The sequence below is a fragment of the Balaenoptera ricei genome, chromosome 1, assembly GCF_028023285.1.
Source record: "Balaenoptera ricei isolate mBalRic1 chromosome 1, mBalRic1.hap2, whole genome shotgun sequence".
Lineage (NCBI taxonomy): Eukaryota > Metazoa > Chordata > Mammalia > Artiodactyla > Balaenopteridae > Balaenoptera > Balaenoptera ricei.
In genome coordinates this window covers 82,744,235-82,758,607 of record NC_082639.1, presented here as the reverse complement: position 1 = coordinate 82,758,607, position 14,373 = coordinate 82,744,235, and the positions used below count along the sequence as shown (strand labels likewise).

The following is a 14,373-nucleotide window of genomic DNA, read 5'->3' as shown; positions in this document are numbered from 1 at the left end:
AACTGTTGAGAAAAAGCTTTAGTGACTTTGGCTCCTGTCACTAAACTCAGTTCACTTACAGGAACTATTTTAAGGCTTAATGACTATCAGAAGTACCTTGACTTCTCAACTGAAAAGCATTATAAAGCGTACAAAGTGCTGATGTAGTGTGCTAATGAAAGGAGGGCCTTCAGAATACCTTAAGGTCTTGAAAGATTTCTGAAATGCTTTTAACACAGCTTATTAAAAAAAAAAAAAAGCCTACAAAGCTAGTTTTTTTTATTTGTTTTCTAAAGTGAGGAAATGAGGGAAAGGAAAATGGAGATGGAAGAAGTTAGAAAACTAACAGTTGATGAAGGCAGGCTCTGAGCTTCCTGGCATCTAACACAAAAATCAGCTCTGTGTTCAGTGTTCTGCCACAATATAAAAACGAAACAGCTGCTTTAGAGAAACACCATTATACCTATTTTTAAGACCTGAAGAAATGTCGCATGGGTCTCATAACAAGGATGTCAGACTACAGGCCATGCTTGGCTGTCCAGAGGATAAATGGCAGGGTTTTAAAAGGAAGAAAGGCTGTATAGAAACATTTAATGAAACTTTGAGCAACTGGGATAAATTCAAGGGGTCCCACTCTTAGAAATAGCAAATTATAAGAAAACATCACATGAAAAAAATTTCAGTACCACTTCTGGAATATGTGCAAATGCTCATTCAGTTCAATCCCTCAAGCAATGACAACTACTGTTCAGATTAACTACCTACAACATCTTACTGAAAGCGTTCAGTTAGGATTGAAACAAAATGATTTATGAACTCCCCAAGCATCTGACTAGAATGTAAAATTCAGGTCTCATTGTTACACAACTTAAGTGACAAATGAGTGCTTTCAATTTCTAATAGCTTTCCAGAAGCAGGGTCAGTAGCATGACCTGCAATTAAATGTCTTAAGCAAATCAGTGTTTTATCAAAGAACTGGAATGTCTCAAACTATGAAATGTGAATTTAGATAACAGTGGAGGAGGTTCTGAAAGGGAAATGGTTATGAATAAATACTGAACACCAACTGTGAAAAAGGCAAAACTATTTTAGGTTCAGGTGATGGGTGGTGGATGATGTATGTTCATTCCAATTATCACTGCATAGAATTGCCCCAAGACTCAGTGATTCAGAACCACTGTTTTATTGTATCTCGTGATTCAGTGGGTCAGGGCTCGGCTAGGTGATTTTTGCTCTACATGGTATTGAATGAGGTCGCTCAGTGGTATTCAGCGGGCTGCTGAGCAGATCTGGAAGGCCTAAGACACTCCCTGACATGCCTGACACCTTGTAATATTTTCTTTTAAAAGCATAATGACAATTGAAATTTATCTTCAGTTTAATGGTAGTATAGCATAGAAATTGCTATAAAGCCAAAACACGACCCACACACTTTGGCACTGCATAGTGTTTAGGAAGTCCTGCTCTTCCCCACCTTCCTCCTTCCTAGTCGCCCCTCCTGAGGGAAGAGGAGTTGCTAACCAGATCGAAGTGAGCCCAGGATACTCACTGGGCTGTAGTTTTACAAATGAACAAAGTTGCTGTATTAACAAACAGGTCAGAAACGATCTGCAGTCAGTCACTTTTGCCCTATTAGGGGGCAGGCCTCTCATCCTCTCTTCCAAACGAGGTGGGAAATTAGACTTGGGGCCTTCTTGAGCCAGGCTTTCTCTGTGAATGGTAGGGGATGATAGGAACACGTCATTCAATCTCGGCTTACCTGAGAAACCCTGCAGTCAGGGTTGCTTCTCTAAAGCTATTACATGAGTGGTATACTTTCTTTTCCATTGGCTCATCTTCCTTATGGTTACAACCTCCTTGGCAGAATTGCAAAGCAGGAACTGGTAGGTTTCAGGCACCAAAATCCTGACCTCAAACCCCATGCAATGTACTGAAGTTCTGAGGTTTTGTTCATTAAGGGGAGAAAAATGAAATATGGATATGAAAACTATGGTTAGATTTAGCCCAATTACCATATGAATTTTAGCTCTCATATGCAGTGAGGAATACTATAAATGACTTTGAGAGGTGTTCCTCAACCTTTTTAAATGGTAGGAAAGAAATATGTGCACGCAGTCATCTATATGAAAAAAAATTTATGTGAAGTTTTGTTCAGCCCCTCCGTCCTACATCTACTCCTCCACCCCCATAACCCAGGGAAGTTCACAGGAGTAGTGTACTAAAGAGAACAACAAAAACAAGGTACACATTGTAGTTAATAAAATTTTTCTATATCTTGGTATTATCAGGAAGACCTATTTTTTCCCATTTTTATATATGTGTACGCGCACACACACACCAAAATGGCTGGCTATGAGACAATGATAACAGGTCATGGCTTAATTCTGTAATGTGAAGCTCATCAAAACCTTGGCCGATTTATCTGTAACATCTGCCCTTCTAGACAAATCTGCCACTTACCTTCAACTGTCAGCTGCCCTCACCTGCCAGGAGGGGAGTGGATGTCAAATAAAGTGAGATGAAAAGATACAAAACAACTGGCTCAGTGCCTCTACCTGTGCTTTGGTGACTGCTGGATGAATCACAACTTAAACGCTTTTCACATATTTTACCTGACTGTAGTCCTTTAGGGTTGACTCTTGGTTTTTCCTTTAGTGAAAATCATTATCCTGATTTAGCCAAAGGCATTTGAATCAAGATGAGCCTGCATTTCCTTCAAGCTCAATCTCATCAATTCCAGTTACCTTCAATTCCACTCCACCTCAGTCAGTCACCATCATGGACTTACTTGAAACTGGTCAAGATACTGAATTCTGACTACCCCAATCTGTGATTCTGTTAGCCTTCCCTCCAGTTCCCTCTAACCCAACCTTGAATGCACTTTGGAATTATTCGAGGTGGCTCCAAAAGTACTGATGCCTGGGCCCCACCTCCAAAGACTGTAAACTCATGATCTCAAGTATTTCAGCCCCTCTCATTCTCCCAATCCTCCACCCCCATTAGGATACATTTTCCTCCCTAATCAGTCTGGATCCGTTGGTCAGACGTTTCTTCGTATGTGCCACTAGTCTTGTTCTTTCTTTTTCTGATACTCTCACCTGCCACTCGCAGCCAAGGAAACGCCTACTTTTCCTTCTGTGACCTCACCTGTCTAGAGAAACGATTCCTCCATGCATCCAGCTGCTATACTCAATAGCTGTTCCCTCTGTCTTCATCTCTTCTGGCCAGGAACTGTTATTTGACACTCCTGACCTTTCCTTCTTGAAGCTCCAGCTTCCCTTGGCTCCTGCGGGAAGATGAACTTTCTGCTTCTCCTATCCCTCTATTCTTTTTCCCTTCACTGGTTTTCTTACTCTGCCCACTGCTCGTTGGTCCCCCGTAATGCCTACCCTCTTATCTTCTTCCTCTATACTGTCGTCTAACTTGAATGCCTTGTCCTCCCTCTCCTTCCGCATTGCTCTCACCCCTCCGCGGAAGACTCCAAAGTCTCCATCCTTACACTTCTACACCCCTGCTCCAGATGCACAGTTCCTGTTATATGTGATACGCCCATCCATGTATCGTGAAGTCATCTCAAACTCAACATATCCAGAACCAGATACATCATCTTTCTGAGATGAATAAGTGCTTAGCACCGTGCCTGGCACATGACAGGTACTCAAAGGGAAGCTACTATTCCCTGTTCTCCATCTTCCCCATTGGGGAAGCCTTCCTAAAACAGTTTTAATGATGCCTTTCTGCTTTTTTTACTTTCTATGGCCTACCTCTGCCTAACAAAACATGAGGAAACCCCTACATTCAAGATCTGACATTCAAGACTATAAAATGACACCACCAGGGGTTTATATTCATCACTCCCCCGCTCATGCTCCAAACGTCATTTGTGCTGGTCATCTGCCTATTTCTCTCACTGCTCTGCTCTGGACTACAGGAAATGACATTTCCCAGATGCCAAATGACTTTGCAGTGAGACACTGACCTAAGACAAGGGCAGGAGAAGCAAGAAGTCAGGGTATTTCTCTCCCTCTCCGCCTTGGGTTGGGTTGCAGCTCTGCCATTTCCCACCTCCCACCAGGCAACCTCCCACCATTGGATACCCCAGGATTCTGGGTTCTGGGAACACCATCTCCTCTCATTGTCCCCCTGGCACTAGGGGTGATTGATAGCGGTTTCTTACTATTGCAATATCTGGGTTGCCTACACTTTCATCACCTGTGTGACAATTCCCCATATTAAATTCTCTAAAGTGATGTGTCTTTCTGCCTAGACCCGACAAATAAATTTCAGCCAAACCAAACTAGTTGATATTGAGTGGTCAGTCAACATATACCAAGTGCTGTGCATGCCAGCTACTGTGCTGGATACAGTGAGTTTTCTCACCTTTTATCTTTGTTCATATGGGTAACACCACCTAAAATATTTTCCTTGCCTCCAACTCACCTAACAAAATACTACTGACCTTTCAAGCCCATTCTGAAGCCAGTAGTTTGAGCATCTACTCTGTGCAAGGCAATGTGCCAGGTGCTGGCAGTGCCCAGGGAAGGAATGAGACCATCCCAGGCAACACTGAGCTGACACTCTACATTTCCTCATAAAATATTTTTTCAGATTTTTCCCCACCGATATGTACATTCTCGAAATTTCCATTTTTGCTTATTTTTACTTTGTTTTTAATAAACGCTATATAGCACTTACTTAAGTGCCAGGCACTGTTCTAAGGACTTACAAATACAACTTACTTTATGTAACCATTATATATGTATGTACATATGAAACATATTATATACATATGTAACAATTTAGGTAACCTTTAGGTAAACCTAGGAGGTAGGTACTACTATTAACCTCATCACTTTATGAATGAAGAAACTGAGGCACAGAAAGGTTAAGTAACCTGCCTCATGTCACAGAGCTAGTACGTATAACTCTGTCACACTTTCATTTTAGCCTTGCACTATAGCTATCTGCATACCTATTTCAGCATCAACAGCAGAAACTGCTGGATTTTTCCCCCTTTCTTTTACAGTTACAGAACACATGGTTTTTAGCTGGGACTGTGTCCACCTTGGGGAAAAAAAAAAAGCTAAGATTCCCACCTTTCCATGGGATGTGAGTGAATGTGGTATGTGCATCTTCTGGGAGGTGTCCTTCAAAGAAGGATGAGCTTGGAATGGGGCTCTGTCCCTTTATCTTCTCCCCACTAACTAGTATTCTGACCTGATGGCAGGGGCAGGAGCAATCATCTTGGACCATGAGGTGGAACCTGCATTTTGAAGATGGAAGAATAACGAGCCTGGGTCTCATGATCAAGCAGCTGCCATTCCCTGGACTTTCACATGAGAAAGAAACCTCTATCTTGGACTTCCCTGGTGGCGCAGTGGTTAGGAATCCGCCTGCCAATGCACGGTACACGGATTCGAGCCCTGGTCCAGGAAGATCCCACATGCCGCAGAGCAACTAAGCCCATGTGCCACAACTACTGAAGCCCGCGCGCCTAGAGCCTGTGCCCTGCAATGAGAAGCCACCGCAATGAGAAGCCCGCGCACCGCAACGAAGAGTAGCCCCCGCTCGCTGCAACTAGAGAAAGCCCACGCGCAGCAACAAAGAACCAATGCAGCTGAAAATAAATAAATTTATTAAAAAAAAAAAGAAGCCTCTATCTTGCCAAATCCACTGTTATTTTGAGTTTCCTGTCACTCGTAGCAAAACCAACCCTAATTAATGGAATCACCGATCCATGGTCCCCTGTCCCTCACTAGGACGAACGCTGTAAGAAAATGCACTCTTACTCAATTTTGTATTTCTTTCCAATATGGTTCCTTGTACAAAGCCAGGACTCAAAAAAAAAAAAAAAAAAATATATATATATATATATATATATATATATAGAATAGAATAGAAGGTGGATGAAGTTGTAAAATATTTTTAAAATGCTGATGGATGTACAAAGCCCAAGAGGAAGTTGGAATGAAACCACCCCTAGCCACTAGTCTTTAGAGTCTGTACTGGGTACAGGTGGCACAAGATGGGAATGTCTCCACCTTTGGGGCAGCTCCCACTTTGTGACTACCTTCCTGGAATCCTGGGTGTGTGAGGTAGAGCAGTGAAAGAGGGCACAAAGGAAATAGGTCCTCAAACATGAACACCTATGATTTTCCCTTCTCCACCTTCATGCTTTTTCCTCTGCCCTCTTCCTACTTGCCTCAGAAGAGCAGGCACTTTTGCATCACGCCGAGGCTAATCCTTTCAACTTACGCCCATAACATCTTCACACTCTAACTTTCTCATCCATGAAATAGGGATAATTCATACTTCTTAGGATTGGAGAGATAATTAAATGGCAAGGGTTAAATAAAGTTGCCGGCATAAAGCAGGTGTTTAGAAAAATGTGAGGTGTCTTCCTTTTCCTCTTGACTCTGTTTTCCTCAAGGGGAAACTTGCTCCATCAGTTCTTGGAGATAATGCTTTCTTCTCCTGGTTTTCTTCCTACCTCTCTGGCTACCCTTTTTGTTCTCTTTGAAGAACTCATTCTTTACCTATCCTTCAACTGTCTGTGCTCTGGGTTTCTGTCTTCAACCTTCATCTCTCCTTACTCGATCTATACTCTCCTTGCACGATCTCACCTGTGTCCAGAGCTTTAAGTGCCATCTGTAGGTGAATAAATTTTAAATCTCAAGCCTAGATCAGTCTCCTTAGCTGCAGACCTTCTCTTCTTTTCCTTCCCTCTCTCCCTACATACTTACTTTCCTTTAGTTCTTTCATTCAATAAATATTTATTGAGAGCTTGCCATGTCCTCGGCATTGAATATCAACCGCCAACTGTACATCTTCTCCAGGATGTTCCACAGAGACCTCAGGCTCAACACATAGAAATACGAACTTAGTTTTCCCCCAAACCCACTTCTCTCTCCTTCTGTCTCCTTTGTGACTGTTTCAGCATCCACTCATCTGCCCTAATTAGAAATGGGAGTCTTTTCTGACTGTTCCCTTTCTCTCCTCTATATATCCCTTAATTGATCAAGTCCCATCAATTTGGCCTCCTTTAATCTCTCTCCAATTTGTATACTTATCCCACTCCCCAGCCACCTCCCAAGTTCCAGCCCTCATAATTTTCTTACCTAGATGACCTTAACTGCCCTGAACTGGTTGTAGAGCTTCCCGTCTTGTGCTATTCCAGCCTGGAATCCACAATGTGGACAGAGGGCTGATACAGAACACACATCCAAACCCACAGCTAACATCATACTCAATGATAAAAAGCTGAAAGCATTCCCTCTAAGATCAGTAACAAGACAAGGATGCCCACTCTCGCCACTTTTATTCAACATAGTTTTGGAAGTCCTAGACAAGCAATCAGAGAAAAAAAAGGAAATAAAAGGAATCCAAATGGGAAAGGAAGAAGTAAAATTGTCACTGTTTGCAGATGACATGATACTATACATAGAAAATCCTAAAGGTGCCACCAGAAAATGACTAGAGCTCATCAATGAATTCAGTAAAGTTGCAGGATACACAATTAATATACAGAAACCGGCTGCATTTCTATACACTAACAATGAAGTATCAGAATGAGAAATTAAGGAAACAATCCCATTTAACATCACATCAAAAAGAATGAGGGGGCTTCCCTGGTGGCACAGTGGTTGGAAATCTGCCTGCTAGTGCAGGGGACACGGGTTCGCTCCCTGGTCTGGGAGGGTCCCACATGCCGCGGAGCGACTAGACCCGTGGGCCACAACTACTGAGCCTGCGCATCTGGAGCCTGTGCTCCGCAACAAGAGAGGCCACGATAGTGAGAGGCCCGTGCACTGCAATGAAGAGTGGCCCCCGCTTGCCACAATTAGAGAAAGCCCTAGCACAGAAACGAAGACCCAACATAGCAATCAAGCAATCAATCAATCAATAAATTAAAACTTTAAAAAAAAAAAGAATGAGGGACTTCCCTGGTGGTCCAGTGGTAAAGAATCTGCCTTCCAATGCAGGGGATGTGGGTTCAATCTGTGGTCGGGGAACTAAGATCCCACATGCTGTGGGGCAACTATGCCCACGTGCCACAACTACTGAGCTCGTGTGCTTCAACTAGAGAGCCCGTGTACCACAAACTACAGAGCCCATGCACTCTGGAGCCCACGTGCCACAACTAGAGAAGAGAAAACCCGCACACCACAACTAGAGAGAAGTTCACACACTGCAATGAAGAGCCCACATGCTGCAACAAAAGATCCCGCGTGCCTCGACAAAGATCCTGCGTGCCGCAACTAAGACCCGACACAGCCATAAAAATAAATTTAAAAAAAAAAGAAGAATAAGATACCTAGGAATAAACCTATCTAAGGAGTCAAAAGACCTGCACTCTGAAAACTATAAGACACTGATGAAAGAAACTGAAGACCACACAAACAGCTGGAAAGATATACCATGTTCTTGGATTGGAAGAATCAATACTGTTAAAATGACCATACTACCCAAGGCAATCTACAGACTCAACACAATCCCAAACTACCAATGGTATTTTTCACAGATCTGGAACACAAAATTTTTTAATTTGTAGGAAACACAAAAGACCCCGAAAATAATAATAGCCAAAATAATCCTGAGAAAGAACAGAGCTGGAGGAATCATGCTCCCTGACTTCAGACTATACTACAAAGCTGCAGTCCTCAAAACAGTATGATACTGGCACAGAAACAGACACCTAGATCAACAGAACAGGATAGAAAGCCCAGAAATAAACCTACACACTTATGGTCAAAATTAATCTATGACAAAGCAGTCAAGAATAATCAATGAAGAAAAGACAGTCTCTTCAATAAATGGTGCTGGGAAAAGGGGACAGCTACATGTATAAGAATGAAATTAGAGCATTCTTTAACACCATATAAAAAATAAACTCAAAATGGATTAAAGACCTAAATGTAAGACTGGATACTATAAAACTCCTAGAGGAAAACATAGACAGGACACTCTTTGACATAAATCGCACCAATATTTTTTTGGACCTGTTTCCTAGAGTAATGGAAATAAAAACAAAAATAAACAAATGAGGCAAAATTAAACTTAAAAGCTTTTGCACAGCAAAGGAAACCATACAACAAAAAGACAACTTATGGACTGGGAGAAAATATTTGCAAACGATGCTACAAACAAGGGGTTAATTTCCAGAATATACAAACAGCTCCTACAGCTTAATATCTAAAAAACAACCAATCAAAAAATGGGCAGAAGACCTAAACAGACATTTCTCCAAAGAGGACACACAGAGGGCCAACAGTCACATGAAAAGATGCTCAACATCACTAATTATTAGTGAAATGCATATCAAAACTACAATGAGGTATCACCTCACACCAGTCATTATGGCCATCATTAAAAAGTCTACAAGTAATAAATGCTGGAGAGGGTGTGGAGAAAAAGGAACCCTCCTACACTGTTAGCGGGAATGTAAATTGGTGCAGCCACTATGGAAAACAGTATGGAGGTTCTTTAAAAAACTAAAAATAGAGTTACCATATGATCCAGCAATCCCATTCCTGGGCATATGTTTGGAGAAAACTCTAACTCAAAAAGATACATGCACCCCAATGTTCATAGCAGCATTATTTACAATAGCCAAGACATGGACACAATCTAAATGTCCACCAACAGAAGAATGGGTAAAGAAGATGTGGGGTGTGTGTGTGTGTATGTATAGAATTTTTTAAAAATATTTATTTTTTAATTTATTTTGGCTGCGCCAGGTCTTAGCTGTGGCACGCGGGATCTTCATTGTGGCATGCGGACTTCTTAGTTGCAGCATGCATGCAGGATCTAGTTCCCTGACCAGGGATTGAACCCAGGCCCCCTGCATTGGGAGCGTGGAGCCTTATCCACTGGACCACCAGGGAATATTATATATTATATTAATATTATATATTCCATATATATATAATGGAATATTACTCAGCCATAAAAAAAAGTCATTTTCAGCAATATGGATGGACCTAGAGATTATCATACTAAGTGAAGTAAGTCAGAGAAAGACAAATATCATATGATATCACTTATATGTGGAATCTTAAAAAATGATACAAATGAACTTATTTACAAAACAGAAATAGACTCACAACTAAAGAAAACAAACTTATGGTTACCAAAGGGGGAAGGGGGGGAGGGAAATTTGGGATTAATCGACAGAGACTACTACATATGAAATAGATAAACAATAAGGACCTGTTGTATAGCACAGGGAACTATACTCAGTATCTTGTAATAACCTATATTGGAAAAGAATCTGAAAAAGAATGTACATGTATACGTATATGTATAACTGAATCACTTTGCCGGACACCTGAAACATGGTAACTCACACTATACTTCAATAAGAAAAATTAAAAATTAAAAAAGAAAAAAGCTAGGCTATGCCTTTAGGGCAAAGTCCACACTCCTTAACATGGTGTACAAGACCTTCAGGACATGGTCCCTGCTGGAACCGCCTTGTAAAGAGAGATCTTGTTTACATATTTCTCTATGCTTAGTAGGAGGAGCGCCTAAAGGGTGTATTTATGGCCGAGATCCAGCATGGAGCAGAACATAAGGAGATAATAAATGTTTGTTAAATCAAATTCAGAAAATCTTTAATGGATAAGCAGTATCAGGGCTGACTACTGGAAAGTGAACTTAAGAACAGGCACCAAATGCTTTTTGTTCCTTCCTCATTAGCTTAGGAATTATTTTTGCTCTATCTTTTTAAAATTAACTTATTACAAGGATAAGATAGGCTTATTATAAAAAAGACTCAAACATTACAAACAGGCAATCAGTAAAAAGATCCCCACCCTCCATACCACTGTCCCTCCTGCCCCAGCACTGTTAACCGTTCATATATCCTTCCAGAAATTTTCTCTGCACATACAGTCATGCTAATATACATTATTACTACTATTATTATTAGCATTACTTAACACAAAAAGAATAATATTAAGTATACTCATTTACGCATCAATTTTTTTCATATAATCTTGGTTATTTTTCCATAGCAGTATATATGGATCTTCCTCATTTTTTAAAGGTCTGCACTGTATTCAATTCAATTACAAGGTTCTACCATACTTTCTTCAAACAGTTCATTATTGATGGACATGTAGGTTATTTCCAGCTTGAGGCCATTCTATTAAAAAAAAATTTTTTTTTTGCCCCACCGTGCAGGGATCTTGTGGGATCTTAGTTCCCTGACCAGGGATCAAATCCAGGCCCTAGGCATGGAGTCCCAACCACTGGATTGCCAGGGAATTCCGGAGGCCATTTTAAACAATGCTGCATTTACAGCAGAAAATTAAATGTCAGTCTTACCAACAACATACCCTACATGTTATGAAACAGCTGAAAGATGGTTTCTAGTTGTAGTTTCAATCCATGTCTTGTTATGAGTGAAGGTGAGCATCTTTTTATACATAGAATAATTTGTATTTCTTTTTTGTAATTTATCTGTTCTTGAGTTTGGTCATTTTTCTATTGCATCGTTGGTCGTTTTCTTATTGGTTTGTAGGAGTTCTTTACATTTTAAGGAAACCAGCCCTTTTTTTGTGATATGTATTGTAATTATTCTTTCCCAGTTTGTCTTTTGATTTTGTTTATGGTATCTTATTTTTTGTCTTAGAGAAATTCATATATTTGTATTTATCAATTTTTTAAATTCTTCTAGGTTTGGGGTTATATTGCACTTAGATTATTAAATAACTTCATCATGTTTTATTTTAGTGCTTTTCTTGGTTTTATTTTTATACCTGTATTTTCTTCATCCGGAATATACTTTTGTAAAAGGAGTGAAGTGGGAATTTTGTCCCAGAACCACTGATAATGAACATTCTTCCTCTTCTACATTAATTTGAAATGCCACTTTTATCAGTTAGTGAGAGTAAAATGGATACAATCTCTATGAGAGCAATTTGGCAGTATCTATCAAAGAATGCACAAATAAACCTTTGACACAGCAATTCAACTTCCTGGGAATCTATCCTACAGATACCTTTGCACTTGTGTACAATAATGTAAGAATAAGGATGTTCACTGAAACATTGTAACAGGAAAATACTGGGCACTTAAATGACCAACTATTGGGGACTATTAAATCATTATGATACTTATGTGCAATGGAACAAGGCAGCTCTATTGTATTAATAAGTGAACTAGCAAGCATAATATACTACCAATCGTAATGCTATATCACCTATATCAGTAACATCAACAAACATAAAGAAAGAGAATAGATATAGAAATGCTGACATGTGCATAAAATAAATCTGAAAATACTTCCAAGAAACCATTTTCACTGATGGCTTATAGAGAGAATTGAAAGGCTGGGATATAGGAAGAACAAGGATGTTTACTTTTCCCTGTACCTTTTTTGACAATTTTGGATTTTGTATTTTTTGGATGAATTGTTTGTTACAATGAGTTTTTAAAATTTCATTCATTCATTCGCCTTTAGCGAGGTGGAACCTTAATCTCGTGTAAAGCTATGAACTGTCAGGAGAAGTAGTACAAGATAGTCATCCCTGCCTAGAGTAGCTGACAAGCAGAGTGGACCTCGGGTCTCTTTGCACCGGAATCGTGGAGGAGGGGAGAGGGCGTTCTTATTCGAAGGTCAGATTCCTGGGCCCCACCTTGATCGACTGAATGAGAGTGACGCCCAGAAATCTGCATTTCTGACAGGATCCCACTGGGGATTCAAGTACATGACAATTCGGAAGCCTTGTGGGCTGGAGGGGCAGCTCACTGTGTGGGCGCGTTTCCTCGTCCTTTGCTCACCCCTCCCTGGCACCCAAGCTCGCGCTCCTGGCGAGGGGGCGTACCCCCGGGGCCTGGGGGCAGGTCTCCCGAAACACCCTAGACCCAGGCCTCCCCCGCGCTCTGCTCAGACCGAAACCGCGAGGCTTCACTTCGCCGCCGCCCAGGCCGCTCTTCCCAGTTCCCGGATCCGGCTCCGGAGTCGGCAGGGCCCAGGCCCAGAGCCACTGAGCCAGGGAAGCAGGGGGAAGGAGAGACTGGAGGTGCGAGCGGCTAGAGGTGAAAGAGCTGCAGAAGCCGAAGGCAGTGGGCAGAGGATGCGAGGCCAGTTCAACCCTTTAGGAAAATGAGAGAAATGACAGGTGTAGAAAATAAATTATGTACTGGGGGGAAAAACTGCGACTCCGCCGGGACTCGAACCCGGAACCTTTGAATGCCTTCAGCCTCTAGAAGTCCAATGCGCTATCCATTGCGCCACGGAGCCACCTGTTGGACTCTTTGCGCATCTGCTCTGTTAAGCCAGAGGCGACGGCCCCGCGCCCTTCCCACCACCCCCTTAGCTTTCGGTCTGTATCGCAGAGGCCAGGGCACTGACAGACACCGGCCGCAAGAGCTCGTCCTCACCCGGAGACCGCCTCTTAACGGAACCGGCGAGTCTTGCAAGCGAAGGGCGGGCGCGAGTCCGCCGGGTGCCGGCTGGTGCGTCTGAGGACAGCCGCAGCCCTGTCTCCGGCCCGTCCTGGGCACCGCCGTACCTGGCCGCGCAGGACAAATCACGCCCACACTCTTCCTCCCCAGCTCCCTTCCTGCCCGATCGCCCCCGCCTACCCGCTCTCCCGCGGCCGGTTCCGCCCGGCCTGGCCCCGCCCCGGCGATGGAGGCCCCAGGCTCGCCGTTGCGCCGTTGCGCCGTTAAGCCGGGCCGGTAACGCCGGGCACTTACGTCGCACCTTTTAGCGGCTGATCCCGAGCAGCGACCCCTCGGACTTTGAGGCGTGGGCAGCGGCCCCTCCCGGGTCCCGGGCTTTTTCCTGGCAGCCCGCGGCCGGGATCCGCCGCGGCAAGCGCGGGTCGCGGCGACGTCTGTGTGAGTGCTTGTGCGTGTTTATTTGCGCGGGGTTCGGTAAAACGGTGTTTGGGTTGCATTTCGCTCCCCACAGACCCAGAGCCGAATTTCTGAGGTATCCGGGCTCTGGTGGACTGAGGGGGGCGACGCGCCCCGCGCTGCGGCATCCTCCGAGAGCTCATCCCAGCGCCGGCAACTGCCTCCGCGGGCGCCGCGCAGCACCGGAGCCCGTGCGCCGGGAGCACGAGGCTGCGTGGGCGGTGCCGGTGGAGGGCCTGCGCACGTGGGCGCGCCTGGAGCATGCGTGAGCGGGCGCGTGCGGTCGGGGGGCGCGCGCCCCAGCGTGGCCGCGTGGTTTTCCGGAGGCAGCCGGCAGCCGAAGGAGGCGGCGCAGCCGGAGTCCCGACGCGCTCCCCGCTGCTCGAAAGGGCGCGGTCGCCACGAATCAGAGTGTCAGTCTGAGGGGGGGATTTTTCAGTGCCCCTGTAATTCGCATCAGTAAGACCCCGAAGCCACTTGAAAGAGACGATCTAAGTAAAAATCGCGTGGCTGCCTTGCAAACGC

At 43.5% G+C, this 14,373-nt stretch overlaps 1 non-coding gene across 1 annotated transcript; it reads right to left on the bottom strand.

Annotated features, from left to right (window-relative positions):
- Window positions 1–13,143: 13,143 nt before the first annotated feature.
- On the bottom strand, window positions 13,144–13,228 carry TRNAR-UCU (transfer RNA arginine (anticodon UCU)). Its single transcript is given in 2 exon segments — window positions 13,144–13,179; window positions 13,192–13,228. It is a non-coding gene; the product is annotated as a tRNA-Arg (tRNA).
- Window positions 13,229–14,373: the final 1,145 nt, after the last annotated feature.